The 17,023-nt window shown below is 47.0% G+C and overlaps 1 long non-coding RNA gene across 3 annotated transcripts; it reads right to left on the bottom strand.

Annotated features, from left to right (window-relative positions):
• Positions 1-542: 542 nt before the first annotated feature.
• On the bottom strand, positions 543-16,983 carry LOC119714899 (uncharacterized). 3 transcript variants are annotated; one of them, XR_011804469.1, is made up of 25 exons: positions 16,905-16,983; positions 16,314-16,367; positions 14,738-16,213; positions 14,586-14,638; positions 14,257-14,350; positions 14,009-14,146; positions 13,484-13,575; positions 12,448-12,566; positions 11,915-12,025; positions 11,399-11,459; positions 11,149-11,238; positions 10,983-11,057; positions 10,572-10,900; positions 9,150-10,470; positions 8,982-9,050; positions 8,667-8,886; positions 7,901-7,992; positions 6,363-6,473; positions 5,093-5,158; positions 4,870-4,922; positions 4,507-4,612; positions 4,280-4,356; positions 3,215-3,317; positions 1,828-1,901; positions 543-943 (listed from the first exon to the last, which is right to left on the bottom strand). It is a non-coding gene; the product is annotated as an uncharacterized lncRNA (long non-coding RNA). The 3 variants fall into 3 exon arrangements; XR_011804468.1 differs by lacking the exon at positions 14,586-14,638 and having other exon boundaries at positions 10,572-11,057; positions 11,180-11,238; positions 14,738-14,787; positions 14,909-16,213; XR_011804467.1 differs by lacking the exon at positions 14,586-14,638 and having other exon boundaries at positions 10,572-11,057; positions 11,180-11,238.
• Between the last annotated feature and the right edge of the window lie 40 nt (positions 16,984-17,023).

The raw sequence follows: 17,023 nt of genomic DNA, 5'->3' as shown, positions 1-17,023 counted from the left end.
ACCCCAAAATTAAGATGCTCAAAACACAAAGCCAACCCAAAACACTAGGATGCTCAAAACCCTTACTCAAAACATCAGGACGCGCAAAACTCTAACCCAAAAATTCAGATGCTTAACACCCAAAGCCCTAACACAAAACATTAGGATGCTCAACACCGTAACCCAAAAAATTAGGACGCTCGAAACTCTAACCCTAGAGAACCTAACCTGAAAAAAAAAAAAAAAAAGGATCTTAACACACTAACCCTAAATAACTGACCAAAAATAAAACCCTAGGACCCTAACCCTAAAAAACATAGCGACACTCCATCCCAAAAAGAACTCTAAAACCCTAACACGCTAACCCTGAAACCCTTAAAACCCTGTTAAAACTCCAACCCAGTTATACACCAGTTACCTCCCTTAAAGGATATAGAGGAGCTCTCTCAGATACAGCAGTCCTACTTCTCATGAATGCATCCTTTAGGTGAGGAGGGGGAGAAGTAAAGCAAAGAACAACTCACGGGTTGAGATGAGGATAATTTAATTAAATGGAAATAATTATAATAATTAAATAAAGACTACCATGAACTAAACAATTTAACTAAGGGGAAATAAAAAGGGAAAGGGGAAAAAGGAGGGGAAAAGGGAAAATAAAAAGAAGGGACGAAAACAAACAAACAAAATAAATGACAGCTATATGGAAGTGCAGAGGAAAGAAATTGCTCTCTACTTCCCACAAATGAGCGATGATTGACCACGTCCTTGATGCAAGGCCTCAACGCACGCAGCCGGTGTTCGAGAGGAGGACCGACGTCTTCTCAACGAGAGCCCACCCCTCCCCTATTCTTCCTGTTTCCACCTTTTATTGCTGAGTGTGACATCCCACGGTATGGAATATCCCTTGGATTGGTTTAGGTCAGCTGCCCTAGTGATGTTTCTCTCCTCGCTTTTTGCCCATCCCCTAGGAGGGTTAGAGAAAGGCCCAATGCTGTGCCACTGCTGCTCAGCAGTAGACACAACACGGGTGTGATAACACTGCTGCTCCAGCTACAACTGCAGAGTACGGCACTGTATGGGCTGCTGCTGGGAAAGTTAACATTCCAGCCAGACCCAGCACACCACCAGAGGTGGATTGTTACGATATGGAGATGGTAGGTTATCCAACGGCTCCCGTTTATTATCTTTTTATTTTTCCTGTTCTTCTTCTTCTTCAAAATTTCTTACCTGCTTTTAGTGTAAATATTAAGGCTGTAAAAGGACATGAAGTCCTCCTGATCCATAATCCTGCATCATCACTTTCTTCCCGGCAGAAAGGTTCCTTCGAATTAACATGTGTATTTAAGGCCTGACAAATACAGTCTTCAAAGGATCCAAAAACGGGCCGAAAGACATGCGGTCTTAAAGGCTCCTTTGGCCATTCTATCACACAAGACTGAACCATTTTTTATTTACTTTTTACGTTACTGGGGCCTCTCTCGTTCCAGTTTCTAACTGTTATTCCTAATGGACTTTCTGGTGGTATGTCTGGTAATTTGCTCCCTTTCTTCTGGTCCCTGGTCTTTGGTTTTGTCTCACCCATCTAGGAATGTTACTCTGGCAATTCCCACAGCCCTTGGTTACCTTAATAAGAGTGTCTTAAAGAGGATTTAAGATCTATCACCCACCCACAAATCCTTTGGGAATCCCTTCGGTCCTTCATCGGCCAAGTCCCTCGCGGGAGATTGGAACCGTGGTACAGAAGACCTCCACAATCGCTTCGGAACTAAATTCCGTCTCAGTCACACTCTTACACACACAGGCAACCAAAACCCATCCAACAGAACAGTATACGCTTTAAACACTTACGACTCCGTTGTCTTCATTCAGATCTTCACACGCAGAATTACGGGCAAAATATACTGCTGCAGCCAGCAAGGGAGCTGAAAAAAAATCAAAACCTTAGCTTACCTTTATTCAGGTTCGAGATGCCATTAGTCCCGACCAGACTTGAACAGCAACCACCAAATGCTGGGGCACCTCTCCTACATCAAATAAGATTCCAAGAACCAAAGCCCTCCTGGACAAGCCCCCTGGTGTCATACATGACTGGGTCCCAAACTGGATTGCAATTAAATTTTACAGTTTTTTAAATAAATAGAGGTAAACGAGAAGTTGCTCGCAAACAGATATACTGTGCCAGATGTCCTTCAGCAAGTGCCCAGAGGCAGACCGGATGTCTTCGCCAAAACAGTCCAGACAATGTATTAGTACACCCATGCACTGCCACGTTACCTGTCATCACTAACTGCCAGGCAGGACAGCTCCAGACAAAACACGTACACACACAGGCACGCCACAAACACTACAAACAAAACACACAGCACTAGGCGCAAGAAAAAGTGACCCCCGGGGGAAAGCCCTATGGCAACAGCAAGTCAGAACAACTGCTCTGCACCAGACCCCAGGAGAGACTCCAATGTCACGACACGCGACTGGAAGCAACTGCCAGAACTGGGATGATGGAGGCCTAAAAAGCCTGCCTTCAAGACAAGAGACCGGAAGGATGGGGACTGAAAACCCCCTAAGAAGACACTTAGGAATTCGATTCCCAAGCAAGAGCTCCTGATGCGGCCCAGACGACTTCTGCAAGAGTGAGGATGGAAACAGATGTGATCTCAAACCGAATACGATGCACAAGACCTGAAACAGATCTGCACTTCAAGCAGCGACTGCAAGACAAGAAGTTCTCGGATCACAGCCATGATGACAAAACAAGCATTGAGGCCCTTCAGCACAGCTACCAAGTCGCCTGTCTGGTCAGTCCAGAGTCAAAAGTCATGAGGATATCAAGACCCAAGAAGCACAGAACAGACGCTGCAGAAGCAACACTACAGGACAGACCAACAGAAGGAAACTGTCCTGCCTGGTGCACGCACTCACGCTACAAAATAATCCTGCCTCTTCTATTAGCCTGGTGACCCAGCCACAAGCACCCTGAACCACACTCACAGTGGCACCAAGTCTATTCAGCCAGCACGCTCCATGCTGCTCTGGCTCCCAGCTCCCATTAGCCACCCCAGATATGCAAATACCAGGCGCCCCCCAACTTAGCTCTCAGGCTGCTGCATGGTAAAGTCCCTCCGCCTCAAGAAATGCACAGGCACCAATTGTCATCTTGGTCAATTGCCAGGCTCATCATCAGCTCCAAAAACAGAGTAACAGCATTCACTAGGACGCCAGCCCCATTGCTCACCTTCTCCACAATGCTGACTACTGCTGATGCAACCTACGATTGTGCTCACGTGTTCCTCTCCGAGTCCAAGGTCCAACAGTGAAACCAGTATCATCCACTCCACCTGGGAAAACAAAGGGATTAAATGTTCGTTGCATTCTCAACAAGTCAGCCAATGGTGTTGGTTTTTTTTTCTTATTGTTTTTTTTTGTCTGTGTGTGTTTCCTGTTTTTTTTTTTTTTTTTTAAATGTTTTAGCTAAACAACATGCAGAGAGCAGACAAGAGACCTGGGGTGTTTCTAGAAGCAACAATCCCCATGCTTTTGCTGCAGCTTTTAATATTGAAAGGACAGCACAACCACTCAAGTAACTGGAACTTTTTCAAATGGAATTAAGTCAAACAGGTTCATCATCACTTGCAAAAACAGAGAACCAGCATTCACTAGCATGCCAGCCCTGATACCCACCTCTTGGACAACACTCACTACTACTGATGCAACATACAGTTGTGCAATACCTCTCTGTTCAAAACTCCTTTACCTAACCTGCTCAGTAGCTCCACATGACAAATGGGCCCGGGGGGCGCCGTGCCAAAATGAGGCCGGGCAGCCTTATTCTGCAGAGAAGAAGGAGGTGACCCTGCTCACTCTCTAGGCACTACTGCACTTATGTGGCCAAGGAACCCTACCCCACGGTTTCCCCAAAACAACGTACCTTTTCTTTTTCTTAGTATCTTTTATTTACGTAGAAAGAAAAATCTAGGAGCAGAAGTGATTACATGCCAAAAAAAAAAAAAAAACAATTCCATTCCACTCACAGGAAAAATCACTTACTTCAGTAGGATATCTGAGAACCAAGTGGCTATGCTGGTGGGTCAAAACACACTACAGGACACTGGGGCCAGGCCCTCTGCTGCACCCACTTAAAACCCATCCCTACACTCACCAAGGTGCAACCCCAACACAAAAAAAACAGACGCAGCATTTCAGCTTCAACAGCTTTGGGAAATGCTGGAAAGCAAGCTTCATCCTCAGAGAGGCGTGCTCAGGCTACGCAGGACAGGGCTTTGGGCACCACTTTGCTTACCAAAGAAGACCGCAATCAGCACCTGCTTCGTTCCAATTCTCAAGAACTAACATCACAGCCCACGTTGCCTGGGACACCTGATAAACAGAAGAGAAAGCAGCCATACCGTTTTCAAGCCATCCCTGCACGTGTCGCTCCTTGATCATCTGCAACCTCTTCTCAAATCCTCAACCGCTTCTGTGGAGAGCCTGCCATGGCACCTGCAAAGCAAGACCCTTCGCACTCACCTCATGCTACTTGGCAGTTCTGCTCCAATCCAGCTCACAACCAGCCCGCCCTTCTCGTGCTGCTCTTCAGAGTGCAGCTTGGCCCCACTCAGCCTGTGCGAGACACCTGCAAAAGAGAAAGAAAACCACAGGCTGAAGCAGCATCCAAAGCCACAGCACAGCTGGGACAGTTACTCTCATCTGCTCCCTTACCTCGGCCCCCTCACCTGCCCTCGAGGCAGATGTTTCCATCTGCTCTCTTAGGCCAGCTACAACACCTCGGAAATATAAAATAAACAGGATTTTTACTGTATTTTGTGCAGTTAACTAACTGCAGTGACAACTGCACCCCTAAAGTACCTTCTACATCTGCTCATCGCTCACCTTGCCAAAAGCAGCTCTGGTCGTCAAGTCCCGTGTTGTACACTGTGTTTCACCTTAAACAAATGAAAACAGCCACAAGAGAATCAATCATTCACCTGCCACCATTAGCACCCATCCCTCCACAACACAAAGGGACCCAATTAACGATATTATCATTTCAAAACAGCAGCCCCCTTGCCTCAGCACCTCAGAAGTAGATCAAGACAGGCACCGAGCTGCCTACCGACTGATGAACAGTTCCAGAAGGAGCTCTTTCCTGTGGGCAGTTCCTACTACGGTATACACTCTACTGGGGACAGGAAAGAAATAAAAATAAAAAAATTCAAAACCCCATATCTGTAAGCTTTCAAGATTCAACAGTACACCATTCAAGCACTATGCAAACAGCTGCTCGCAAGCAGCTCAACTCTGCCAAATCCACATCTGCCAACCTCCAGAGATGACTGTGCCAGCTGTCCTTCAGTATGCGCCCAGAGGCAGATGTCTACGCCAAAACAGTCCCATCAATGTATTAGTACACCCATGCACTGCCACGTTAGCTATTATCACTAACTGCCAGGCAGGACAGCTCCAGACCAAACACGTACACACACAGGCACGCCACAAACACTACAAACAAAACACACAACACTAGGCGCAAGAAAAAGTGACCCCCGGGGGAAAGCCCTATGGCAACAGCAAGTCAGAACAACTGCTCTGCACCAGACCCCAGGAGAGACTCAAATGTCACGATACGCGACTGGAAGCAACTGTCAGAACTGGGATGATGGAGGCCTAAAAAGCCTGCCTTCAAGACAAGAGACCGGAAGGATGGGGACTGAAAACCCCCTAAGACAACTCTCAGGAAATCAATTCCCAAGCAAGAGCTCCTGATGCGGCCCAGACGACTTCTGCAAGAGTGAGGATGGAAACAGACGTGATCTCAAACCGAATACGATGCACAAGACCTGAAACAGATCTGCACTTCAAGCAGCGACTGCAAGACAAGAAGTTCTCGGATCAGAGCCATGATGACAAAACAAGCATTGAGGCCCTTCAGCACAGCCACCGAGTCGCCTGTCTGGTCAGTCCAGAGTCAAAAGTCATGAGGATATCAAGACCCAAGAAGCACAGAACAGACGCTGCAGAAGCAACACTACAGGACAGACCAACAGAAGGAAACTGTCCTGCCTGGCGCACGCACTCACGCTACAAAATAATCCCGCTGCTTCTATTAGCCTGGTGACCCAGCCACAAGCAGCCTGAACCACCCAACAATCAGTCGCATCGCACAGGAAGGATGCTGCACACTCCTAGAAACCAAACCTACCAGTCCTGAGCAGCTCCCCACTTCCTCCTGCCAACCACGCTCAGCACACACACTATTCACCCATCAAAAAAAAAAAATAAACTTAGAACTTACACACACAAAAAAAAAAAAAACAACCGAGCTCCACAAATGCCAAAAAGACATGCGCACACAGCAGCCCCAGCAGGGGTAATCACAGACTTACCCTTTGCAGATAAAAAAGGTGACTCTGATACAACCCTGCTCAGTCTCTTGGCAATGCTGCATCTACACTGTCAAGCCACATGTAGCCGGTAATCAAGCTGGTTTTAGTCCTCTGCAGAATATAACGAGTGGGTTTATACATCTAGAGATTAAAGTGCAGCTCAAAAACAGAGGAGTATCGCACCATCCTAAAAAACAATAAGCCACAAACCTCTACTAAACATTCCTCTATTAAGTAAATTCCAAGCACTTAAAAATTCTAGAAATCTATAGACTCCAGTCTGCCTAGAGAACCCTGCAACTGACTGAAGGAAAAACAAAGCACTTACCCCAAGGAGCAGCCCAGGCAGAAGGAGCTCTCTGATAGCATGCCTGGGGCTCATATAGCATTCAGCCCTGCCCAGCACCCAAACCCAATCACCTGGGAAAGGGGAGGGGGAAAGCACAAGGAAGTAGAAAGAAAGCAGGAACAGAAGCAACTGCTTTTTATTTTTTATTTTTTTTTTTTTTTAAGATCTGCTTTACTGGGAAAACATGCAGAGAGCAGACAGGTGACCTGTGGTGTTTCTAGAAGCAACGATCCCCATGCTTTTACTGCAGCTTTTAACATTGAAAAAACAACACGACCAGGCCAGTAACAGGAACTCTTTCAAATGGAATTACGTCAAACAGGTTCATCATCACTTGCAAAAACAGAGAACCAGCATTCACTAGCACGCCAGCACTGACACCCACCTCCTCCACAACGCTTACTACTACTGATGCAACATGCTACTGTGAAATACCTCTCTGTTCCCAGCTCCTTTCCCTCATCTGCTCACTACATTTACCTGAGAAGTGTGCCCAAACGGACTCATTCTACAGAGATGAAGAAGGTGGCCCTGCTCACTCTCTTGGCACTACTGCACTTATGCACTCAAGGAACCATACCCCACAGTTTCCCAAAAACAACGTACCTGGCAACCCCTCATAAATGTACTTCTAATATGTCAATTCAAGGACATAAAGCCTAGAAGGCTTTATGGTCTAAAGACTCGACAGACAGAAAACACACAAGCAAAAGCTCCAGAAATATAACAAACTGTCCCTAAACTTGAAACAGACTACCTCTTACATGCCCACTGCTGCCATTTTCAGATACACGCTCACACAGGGAGCTTCCATGATACATTTCAACTAAACCCTGCTCCATCTCTTTAACAACAAGGTTTTGACTTTGATAATATTTGACATACAGGCAAAGAATCACAGAAAGCCCCGTAATTCTGCAAAAATCAGAAGGGACCCAGAACCACAAAGCAAACACACAAAGTAACATCACCATACTATCCGTAAAAATGCCATAACAACTACTCATCTGAGGAAGAGCCGTGTGCAATACAAGCACCTACTAATAGATTTCTGTACAATGACAGATCCTACCAGCTGCCACCTCAAAAAGACATGCGTACCCGTTTCTACTAGGAAACGCATCAGTCCATAGACTCTGACCCACCTAAAGAACCCTCCAAACAACTGAAGGAAAAACAAAGCCCTTACCCAAAAGTGCAGCCCAGACAGAAGGAGCTCTCTGATGGCACACCTGCAACTCAGTTACCACTAGGTCTCACCTGGACCCTGAAGCCAATCACCTGGGAAAGTGCAAGGGGGAAAGCACAAAAAACAAAAAGGAGCAACAGCTGTGGTTTATTTACTTATTTATAAGGCTTAGCTCAACAACATACAGAGTGCAGACAGGAGAGCTAGGGTGTTTCTAGGAACAAAAATCCCCATGCTTTTGCTGTAGCTTTGAATATTAAAAGGACAATACAACTAAGCAAGCAATTGATTTCTTTTTCCATCTGGAATTACCTCGATCTTTCATTTACATAGAAAGAACAATCTAGGAGCAGAACAGATTACACACCAAAAAATAATTCTATTCCATTCCACTCACAGGAAAAAATCACTTCAGTAGGATACCTGAGAACTAAATGGCTATGTTGATGGGTCAAAACACGCTACAGGACACTGGGGCCAGGCCCTCCGCTGCACACACTTAAAACCCATCCCTACACTCACCAAGGTGCAACCCCAACACAAAAAAACAGACACAGCATTTCAGCTTCAACAGCTTTGGGAACTGCTGGAAAGCAAGCCTCATTCTCAGCGAGGCGTGCTCAGGATACACAGGACAGGGCTTCGGGCACCACTTTGCTTACCAAAAAACCGCCATCAGCACCTGCTTTGTTCCGATTCTCAAGAAATAACATCACAGCCCACATTGCCTGGGACACCTGATAAACAGAAGAGAAAGCAGCCATACCATTTTCAAGCCATCCCTGCACGTGTCGCTCCTTGATCAGCTGCAACCTCTTCTCAAATCCTCAACCGCTTCTGTGGAGAGCCTGCCAGGACACCTGCAAAGCAAGATGGATACCCTTCACAGTCACCTCGTGCTACTTGGCTGTTCTGCTCCAATCCAGCTCACAACCAGCCCGCCCTTCTCGTGCTGCTCTTCAGAGTACAGCTTGGCCCCTCTGAGCCTGTGTGAGACAAATGTGAAACAAAAAAGCATAGGCTGAAGCAGCATCCAAAGCCACAGCACAGCTAGGACAGTTACTCTCATCTGCTCCCTTACCTCAGCCTCCTCACCTGCCCTCGAGGCAGATGCTTCCATCTGCTCTCTTATGCCAGCTACAATACACCTCTGAAATATAAACAGGATTTGTACTGTACTTTGTGTAGTTAAGTAACTGCAGTGACAACTGCACCCCTAAAGTACCTGCTACATCTGTTCATCGCTCACCTTGCCAAAAGCAGCTCCGGTCAAGTCCCGTGTTGTACACTGTGTTTCACCTTAAACAAATTAAACAAAAGTTGCCTACCAAGGGTTGAACAGTTCCAGAAGGAGCTCTTTCCTGTGACAGGTTCCTCCTAGGGTTTACACTCTAATGGGGACAGGAAAAAAATAAGAAAAAAAAAAAAAAGCAAAACCCCATATCTGTAAGCTTTCAAGATTCGACAGACCTCCTCAAGCACACTGTTCAAACACTATGTGAGAAGCTACTCACAAGTAGCTCAAATCTCCCCCCCACACATCTGCCTAACACTACAGAGATGACTGTGCCAGCTGCCCTTCAGTACGTGCCCAGAGGCAGACCGGATGTCTTTGCCAAAACAGTCCCATCAATGTATTAGTACACCCATGCACTGCCACATTAATCACTAACTGCCAGGCAGGACAGCTCCGGACCAAACACATACACACACAGGCACGCCACAAACACTACAAACAAAACACACAACACAAGGCACAAGAAAAAGTGACCCCCAAAAGGAAAGCCCTATGGCAACAGCAAGTCAGAACAGGTGCTCTGCACCAGACCCTAGGAGAGACTCAAATGTCACGACACGCGACTGGAAGCAACTGCCAGAACTGGGATGGTGGAGGCCTAAAAAGCCTGCCTTCAAGACAAGAGACCGGAAGGATGGGGACTGAAAACCCCCTAAGAAGACACTTAGGAAATCAATTCCCAAGCAAGAGCTCCTGATGCGGCCCAGATGACTTCTGCAAGAGTGAGGATGGAAACAGACGCGATCTCAAACCGAATATGATGCACAAGACCTGAAACAGATCTGCACTTTCGAGCACTTCTTGTCTTGCAGTCGCTGCTTGATCAGAGCCATGATGACAAAACAAGCATTGAGGCCCTTCAGCACAGCTACCAAGTCGCCTGTCTGGTCAGTCCGGTCTAAAAAGCCAGGAGGATATCAAGACCCGAGAAGCACAGAACAGACACTGCAGAAGCAACACTACAGGACAGACAAACTGAAGGAAACTGTCCTGCCTGGCACACGCACTCATGCTACAAAATAAGCCCGCTGCTTCTATTAGCCTGGTGACCCAGCCACAAGCAGCCTGAACCACCCCTCACAGTGGCACCAAGTCTATTCAGCCAGCACGCTCCATGCTGCTCTGGCTCCCAGCTCCCGTTAGCCACCCAAGATATGCAAATACCAGGTGCCCCACAACTTAGCTCTTAGGTTGCTGCATGGTAAAGTCCCTCCGCCTCAAGAAATGCACAGGCACCGATTGTCATCTTAGCCAATTGAAGGCTCATCATCAGCTGCAAAAAACAGAGTACCAGCATTCACTAGCACGCCAGCCATGATGCCCACCTGCTCCACAATGCTGACTACCGCTGATGCAACATACGGTTCTGCTCACCTCTTCCTCTCCGAGTCCAAGGTCCAACAGTGCAGCCAGTATCATCCACAAGAAGCAATAATCCCCATGCTTTTGCTGCAGCTTTTAACATTGAAAGGACAACACGACCCAGCAAGTAACTGGAACTTCTTCAAATGGAATTAGCACAAACTTTTATTTGCATTGAAAGAAAAATCTAGGAGCAGAACAGATTATACACCAACAAAATCAATTCCATTCCACCCCCGGGAAAAAAATCACATACTCTCATCCCCTCCTGTCCCTCAGCCGCTTGCCTGCCCCACGTGGCAGATGCTTCCATCTGTTCTCTTCACCCACTTACAGCACCTCTAAAAGGCAAACTGGAATTTTACTCTACTGGATGTAGGAAAATAACTGCAGTGACAACCGCACCCCAAAAACAACAGTTACCTCTGCTCATCACACACCAGAGTCACTGCAGAGGCAGCTGGTTGACACATCCTGCACTGCACACTGCATTGCAGCCTGAACAAAGGAGAAAGGCAGGAAGAAGATAAACATTCAGCTGCCAGCAGTAGCACCCAACCCTCAAAAACATAAGCGACCCCAGCTTTACTTTTATCCTTTCAAAACAGCAGGCCACTTGCCTCTGGACCTGCAAATTAGGTCCAAGCTTGAAAGGAGCGGCCAGCATCACCCACGCCACCTGGGAACATAAAAGGACAAAATGACCACTGTGCTTGCAAGCACCCACCTGCTACACTGCTCCTCTATCCCAAACAGTCTCACCCCGGACCCTCTGAGGGAAACACCTGAGCGTCTTCCCTTCGCTTCAGATAAGGGATGACCAGGCTGACACCACTCACCTTCCCTCAGAGCTTCCTGACATGATGATTTCCCTTCCCTCTCCACAACTGAACCAAGCACCTGCAGAGACAAGGGAAACACACACTCTGAGGCACCTCACAGCCACAGCGTACCTGCTGCAAGACCTCTCTCTTCCCAGCTCCGGTACTTCAGCTGCTCACCAGCTCTGAGATTCTTCACTCACAGCACCACAGCAAAATCTGCCCAGGCCACACAACACACACTACACAAGCTACATTGCTTAAGACATATGAGCTGGAACGTTCCCACCCAACAATCAGTCGCATCGCACAGGAAGGATGCCGCACACTCCTAGAAAACAAACCTACCAGTCCTGAGAAGCTCCCCACATCCACCTGGCAACCACGCTCAGCACACACACTATTCACCCCTCAAAAAAAACAAGAAGTTAGAACATACACATACACACACAAAAAAAAGAAACAACCGAGCTCCACAAATGCCAAAAAGACATGCGCACACAGCAGCCCCGGCAGGGGTAATCACAGACTTACCCCTTGCAGATAAAAAAGGTGACTCTGATACAACCCTGCTCAGTCTCTTGGTAATGCTGCATCTACGCTCTCAAGCCACAGGTACCATGCAATCAAGCTGGTTTTAGTCCTCTGCAGAATAAAACGAGTGGGTTTATACATCTAGAGATTAAAGTGCAGCTCAAAAACAGCGGAGTACCCCACCATCCTAGAAAACAATAAGCCACAAACCTCTACTAAACATCCCTATATTAAGCGAATTCCAAGCACTTAAAAATTCTAGAAATCTATAGACTCCAGTCTGCCTAGAGAACCCTGCAACTGACTGAAGGAAAAACAAAGCACTTACCCCAAGGAGCAGCCCAGGCAGAAGGAGCTCTCTGATAGCATGCCTGGGGCTCATATACCATTCGGCCCCGCCCAGCACCCAAACCCAATCACCTGGAAAAGGGGAGGGGCAAAGCACAAGGAAGTAGAAAGAAAGGAGCAGCAGCAGCAGCTGATTTTTATTTTTTTATTATTATTATTTTATTTTATTTTAAGATCTGCTTTACCTGAAAACCATGCAGAGAGCAGACAGGTGACCTGTGTAGTTTCTAGAAGCAACAATCCCCACGCTTTTGCTGCAGCTTTTAACATTGAAAGGACGACACGACCAGGCCAGTAACTGGAACTTTTTCAAATGGAATTACGTCAAACAGGTTCATCATCACTTGCAAAAACAGAGAACCAGAACTCACAAGCATGCCAGCACTGACACCCACCTCCTCCACAACGCTTACTACTACTGATGCAACATGCTACTGTGCAATACCTCTCTGTTCCCAGCTTCTTTACCTCATCTGCTCACTACATTTACCTGAGAAATGGGCCCGGGCAGCGCCGCGCCGAAAGGGGCCCGGGCGGACTTATTCTGCAGAGAAGAAGAAGGTGAGCCTGCTCACTCTCTAGGCACTGCTGCACTTATGTGGTCAAGGAACCATACCCCACGGTTTCCCAAAAACAATGTACCTCGCAACCCCTCATAAACGTACTTCTACTATGTAAATTCAAGGACAAAGTCTAAAAGGCTGCAAGGTCTACCACTCGACAGACAGAAAACACACAGGCAAAAGCTCCAGAAATATAACAAGCTGTCCCTAAACTTGAAACAGACTACCCCTTACATGCCCACTGCTGCCATTTTCAGACACATGCTCACACAGGGAGCTTCCATGATACACTTCTCCTAAACCCTGCTCCATCACTTTGCCACCAAGGTTTTGACTATGATAATATTTGACATACAGGCAAAGAATCACAGAAAGCCCCGTAATTCTGCAAAAATCAGAAGGGACCCAGAACCACAAAGCAAACACACAAAGTAACATCACCATACTATCCGTAAAAATGCCATAACAACTACTCACCTGAGGAAGAGCTACGTGCAATACAAGCACCTACTAATAGATTGCTTTACAATGACAGATCCCACCAGTTGCCACCTCAAAAAGACATGCGTACCCGTTTCTACTAGGAAACGCATCAGTCCATAGACTCTGACCCACCTAAAGAACCCTCCAAAAAACTGAAAGAAAACCAAACGCTTACCCAAAAGTGCGGCCCAGGCAGAAGGAGCTCTCTGATGGCATACCTGCAACTCAGTTACCACTAGGTCCCACCTGGACCCTGAAGCCAATCACCTGGGAAAGTGCAGGGGGAAAGCACATGAAAGTAGAAAGAGGAGGAGCAGCAGCTGTGGTTTATTTGCTTTTATAGGGCTTAGCTCAACAGCATGCAGAGTGCAGACAGGAGAACTGAGGTGTTTCTAGAAACAAAAATCCCCATGCTTTTGCTGCAGCTTTGAATATTGAAAGGACAATACATCCAAGTAAGCAACCGATTTCTTTTTCCATCTGGAATTACCTCGATCTTTCATTTACACAGAAAGAACAATCTGGGAGCAGAACAGATTACACGCCAAAAAATAATTCAATTTCATTCCACTCACAGGAAAAAATCACTTCAGTAGGATATCTGAGAATCAAAAGGCTATGCTGGTGGGTCAAAACACACTACAGAACACTGGGGCCAGGCCCTCCTCTGCACCCACTTAAAACCCATCCCTGCACTCACCAAGGTGCAACCCCAACACAAAAAAACAGACGCAGCATTTCAGCTTCAACACAGTTTTGGGAACTACTGGAAAGCAAGCTTCATACTCAGAGAGGCATGCTCACGTTACACAGGACGGGGCTTCGGGCAGCTCTTTGCCTACCAAAGAAGACCATTATCAGCACCTGCTTTGTTCCAGTTCTCAGGAACTAACATCACAGCCCACGTTGCCTGGGACACCTGATAAACAGAAGAGAAAGCAGCCATACCATTTTTAAGCCATCCCTGCACGTGTCGCTCCTTGATGAGCTGCAACCTCTTCTCAAATCCTCAGCCTCTTCTGTGGAGAGCCTGCCATGGCACCTGCAAAGCAAGATGGATACCCTTCGCACTCACCTCGTGCTACTTGGCAGTTCTGCTCCAATCCAGCTCACAACCAGCCCGCCCTTCTCGTGCTGCTCTTCAGAGTGCAGCTTGGCCCCACTCAGCCTGAGACAAAAGTGAAACAAAAAGAAAAGCACAGGCTGAAGCAGCATCCAAAGCCACAGCACAGCTGGGACAGTTACTCTCATCTGCTCCCTTACATCTGCCCCCTCACCTCCCCTCGAGGCATATGCTTCCATCTGCTCTCTTAGGCCAGCTACAATACCCCTGAAATATAAACAGGATTTTTACTGTATTTTGTGCAGTTAACTAACTGCAGTGACAACTGCACCCCTAAAGTACCTGCTACATCTGTTCATCGCTCACCTTGCAAAAAGCAGCTCCGGTCAAGTCCCGTGTTGTACACTGTGTTTCACCTTCAACAAATGAAAACAGTCACAAGATAGTCATTCACCTGCCAGCATTAGCACCCATCCCTCAACAACACAAAGGGACCCCATTTACAATATTATCATTTCAAAACAGAAGCCCCAATACCTCAGCACCTCAGAAGTAGATCAAGACAGTCACCGAGTTGCCTACCAACTGATGAACAGTTCCAGAAGGAGCTCTTACCGTGAAAGGTTCCTCCAAAGGTTTACACTCTACTGGGGACAGAATAGTAATAAAAAATAAAAGTTTCAAAACCCCGTATCTGTAAGCTTTCAAGATTCGACAGACCTCCTCAAGCACACCGTTCAAGCACTATACAAACAGCTGCTCACAAGCAGATATACTCTCCCAAATCCACATCTGCCAACTACCAGAGATGACTGTACCAGCTGCCCCTCAGTACGTGCCCAGAGGCAGACCGGATGTCTTTGCCAACACAGTCCCATCAATGTATTAGTACACCCATGCACTGCCACATTAATCACTAACTGCCAGGCAGGACAGCTCCAGACCAAACACATACACACACGGGCACGCCACAAACACTACAAACAAAACACACAACGCAAGGCACAAGAAAAAGTGACCCCCAAAAGGAAAGCCCTACGGCAACAGCAAGTCAGAACAGGTGCTCTGCACCAGACCCTACCAGAGACTCCAATGTCACGACACGCGACTGGAAACAACTGCCAGAACTGGGATGATGGAGGCCTAAAAAGCCTGCCTTCAAGACAAGAGACCAGAAGGATGGGGACTGAAAACCCCCTAAGACAACTCTCAGGAAATCAATTCCCAAGCAAGAGCTCCTGATACGGCCCAGACGACTTCTGCAAGAGTGAGGATGGAAACAGATGTGCATCATATTCAGCTTGAGATCACAAGACCTGAAACTTATCTGCACTTTAAGCAGCAACTGCAAGACAAAAAGTGCTCGGATCAGAGCCATGATGACAAAACAAGCATTGAGGCCCTTCAGCACAGCTACCAAGTCGCCTGTCTAGTCAGTCCTGTGTAAAAAGTTAGGAGAATATCAAGACTCAAGGAGACCATAATTCACAACACACAATGGAGAAGCAACACTACAGGACAGACAAACTGAAGGAAACTGTCCTGCCTGGCACACGCACTCACGCTACAAAATAATCCCGCTGCTTCTATTAGCCTGGTGACCCAGCCACAAGCACCCAGAACGTGACCCAGCCTGAACCACCCCTCACAGTGGCACCAAGTCTATTCAGCCAGCAGGCACCATGCTGCTCTGGCTCCCAGCTCCCATTAGCCACCCCAGATATGCAAATACCAGGTGCCCCACAACTTAGCTCTCAGGTTGTTGGATGGTAAAGTCCCTCCGCCTCAAGAAATGCACAGGCACCGATTGCCATCTTAGTCAATTCCCAGGCTCATCATCAGCTGCAAAAACAGAGTAACAGCATTCACTAGCACGCCGGCCACGATGCCCACCTGCTCCACAATGCTGACTACTGCTGATGCAACATACGGTTCTGCTCACCTCTTCCTCTCCGAATCCAAGCTCCAACAGTGCAGCCAGTATCATCCACACCACCTGGGAAAACAAAGGGATCAAATGATCGTTGCGTTCAGAAGTGACCCAATGGTGGTTTGTTTTTTTTATTATTGTTTTTTTGTGTGTGTTTCATGTTTTTTTTTTCGTTTTTTTTTTGAAATCTGCTTTTGCTCAACTGCACGTAGACTGCAGACAAGAAAATTGGGGGTGTATCTAGAAGCAACAATCCCCATGCTTTTGCTGCAGCTTTTAACATTGAAAGGACAACACGACCCAGCAAGTAACTGGAACTTCTTCAAATGGAATTAACTTAAAATTTTATTTACACTGAAAGAAAAATCTAGGAGCAGAACAGATTATACACCAACAAAATCAATTCCATTCCACCCCCGGGAAAAAAATCACATACTCTCATCCCCTCCTGTACCTCAGCCGCTTGCCTGCCCCCCATGGCAGATGCTTCCATCTGTTCTCTTCACCCACTTTTAGAACCTCTAAAAGGCAAACTGGAATTTTACTCTATTGGATGTAGGAAAATAACTGCAGTGAAAATCGCGCCCGTAAAACAACAGTTACCTCTGCTCATCACGCACCAGAGTCACTGCAGAGGCAGCTTGGGTCGAGAGGTCCTGCACTGCACACTGCGTTTCACCCTGAACAAAAGAAAAACACAGGCAGAAGATAAACATTCAGCT

This window comes from Anas platyrhynchos, chromosome 21 (genome assembly GCF_047663525.1).
Source record: "Anas platyrhynchos isolate ZD024472 breed Pekin duck chromosome 21, IASCAAS_PekinDuck_T2T, whole genome shotgun sequence".
In the NCBI taxonomy this organism is placed as follows: Eukaryota; Metazoa; Chordata; class Aves; order Anseriformes; family Anatidae; genus Anas; species Anas platyrhynchos.
The sequence above is the reverse complement of the archived record's forward strand: the minus strand, read 5'-3'. Positions and strand labels throughout refer to the sequence as shown.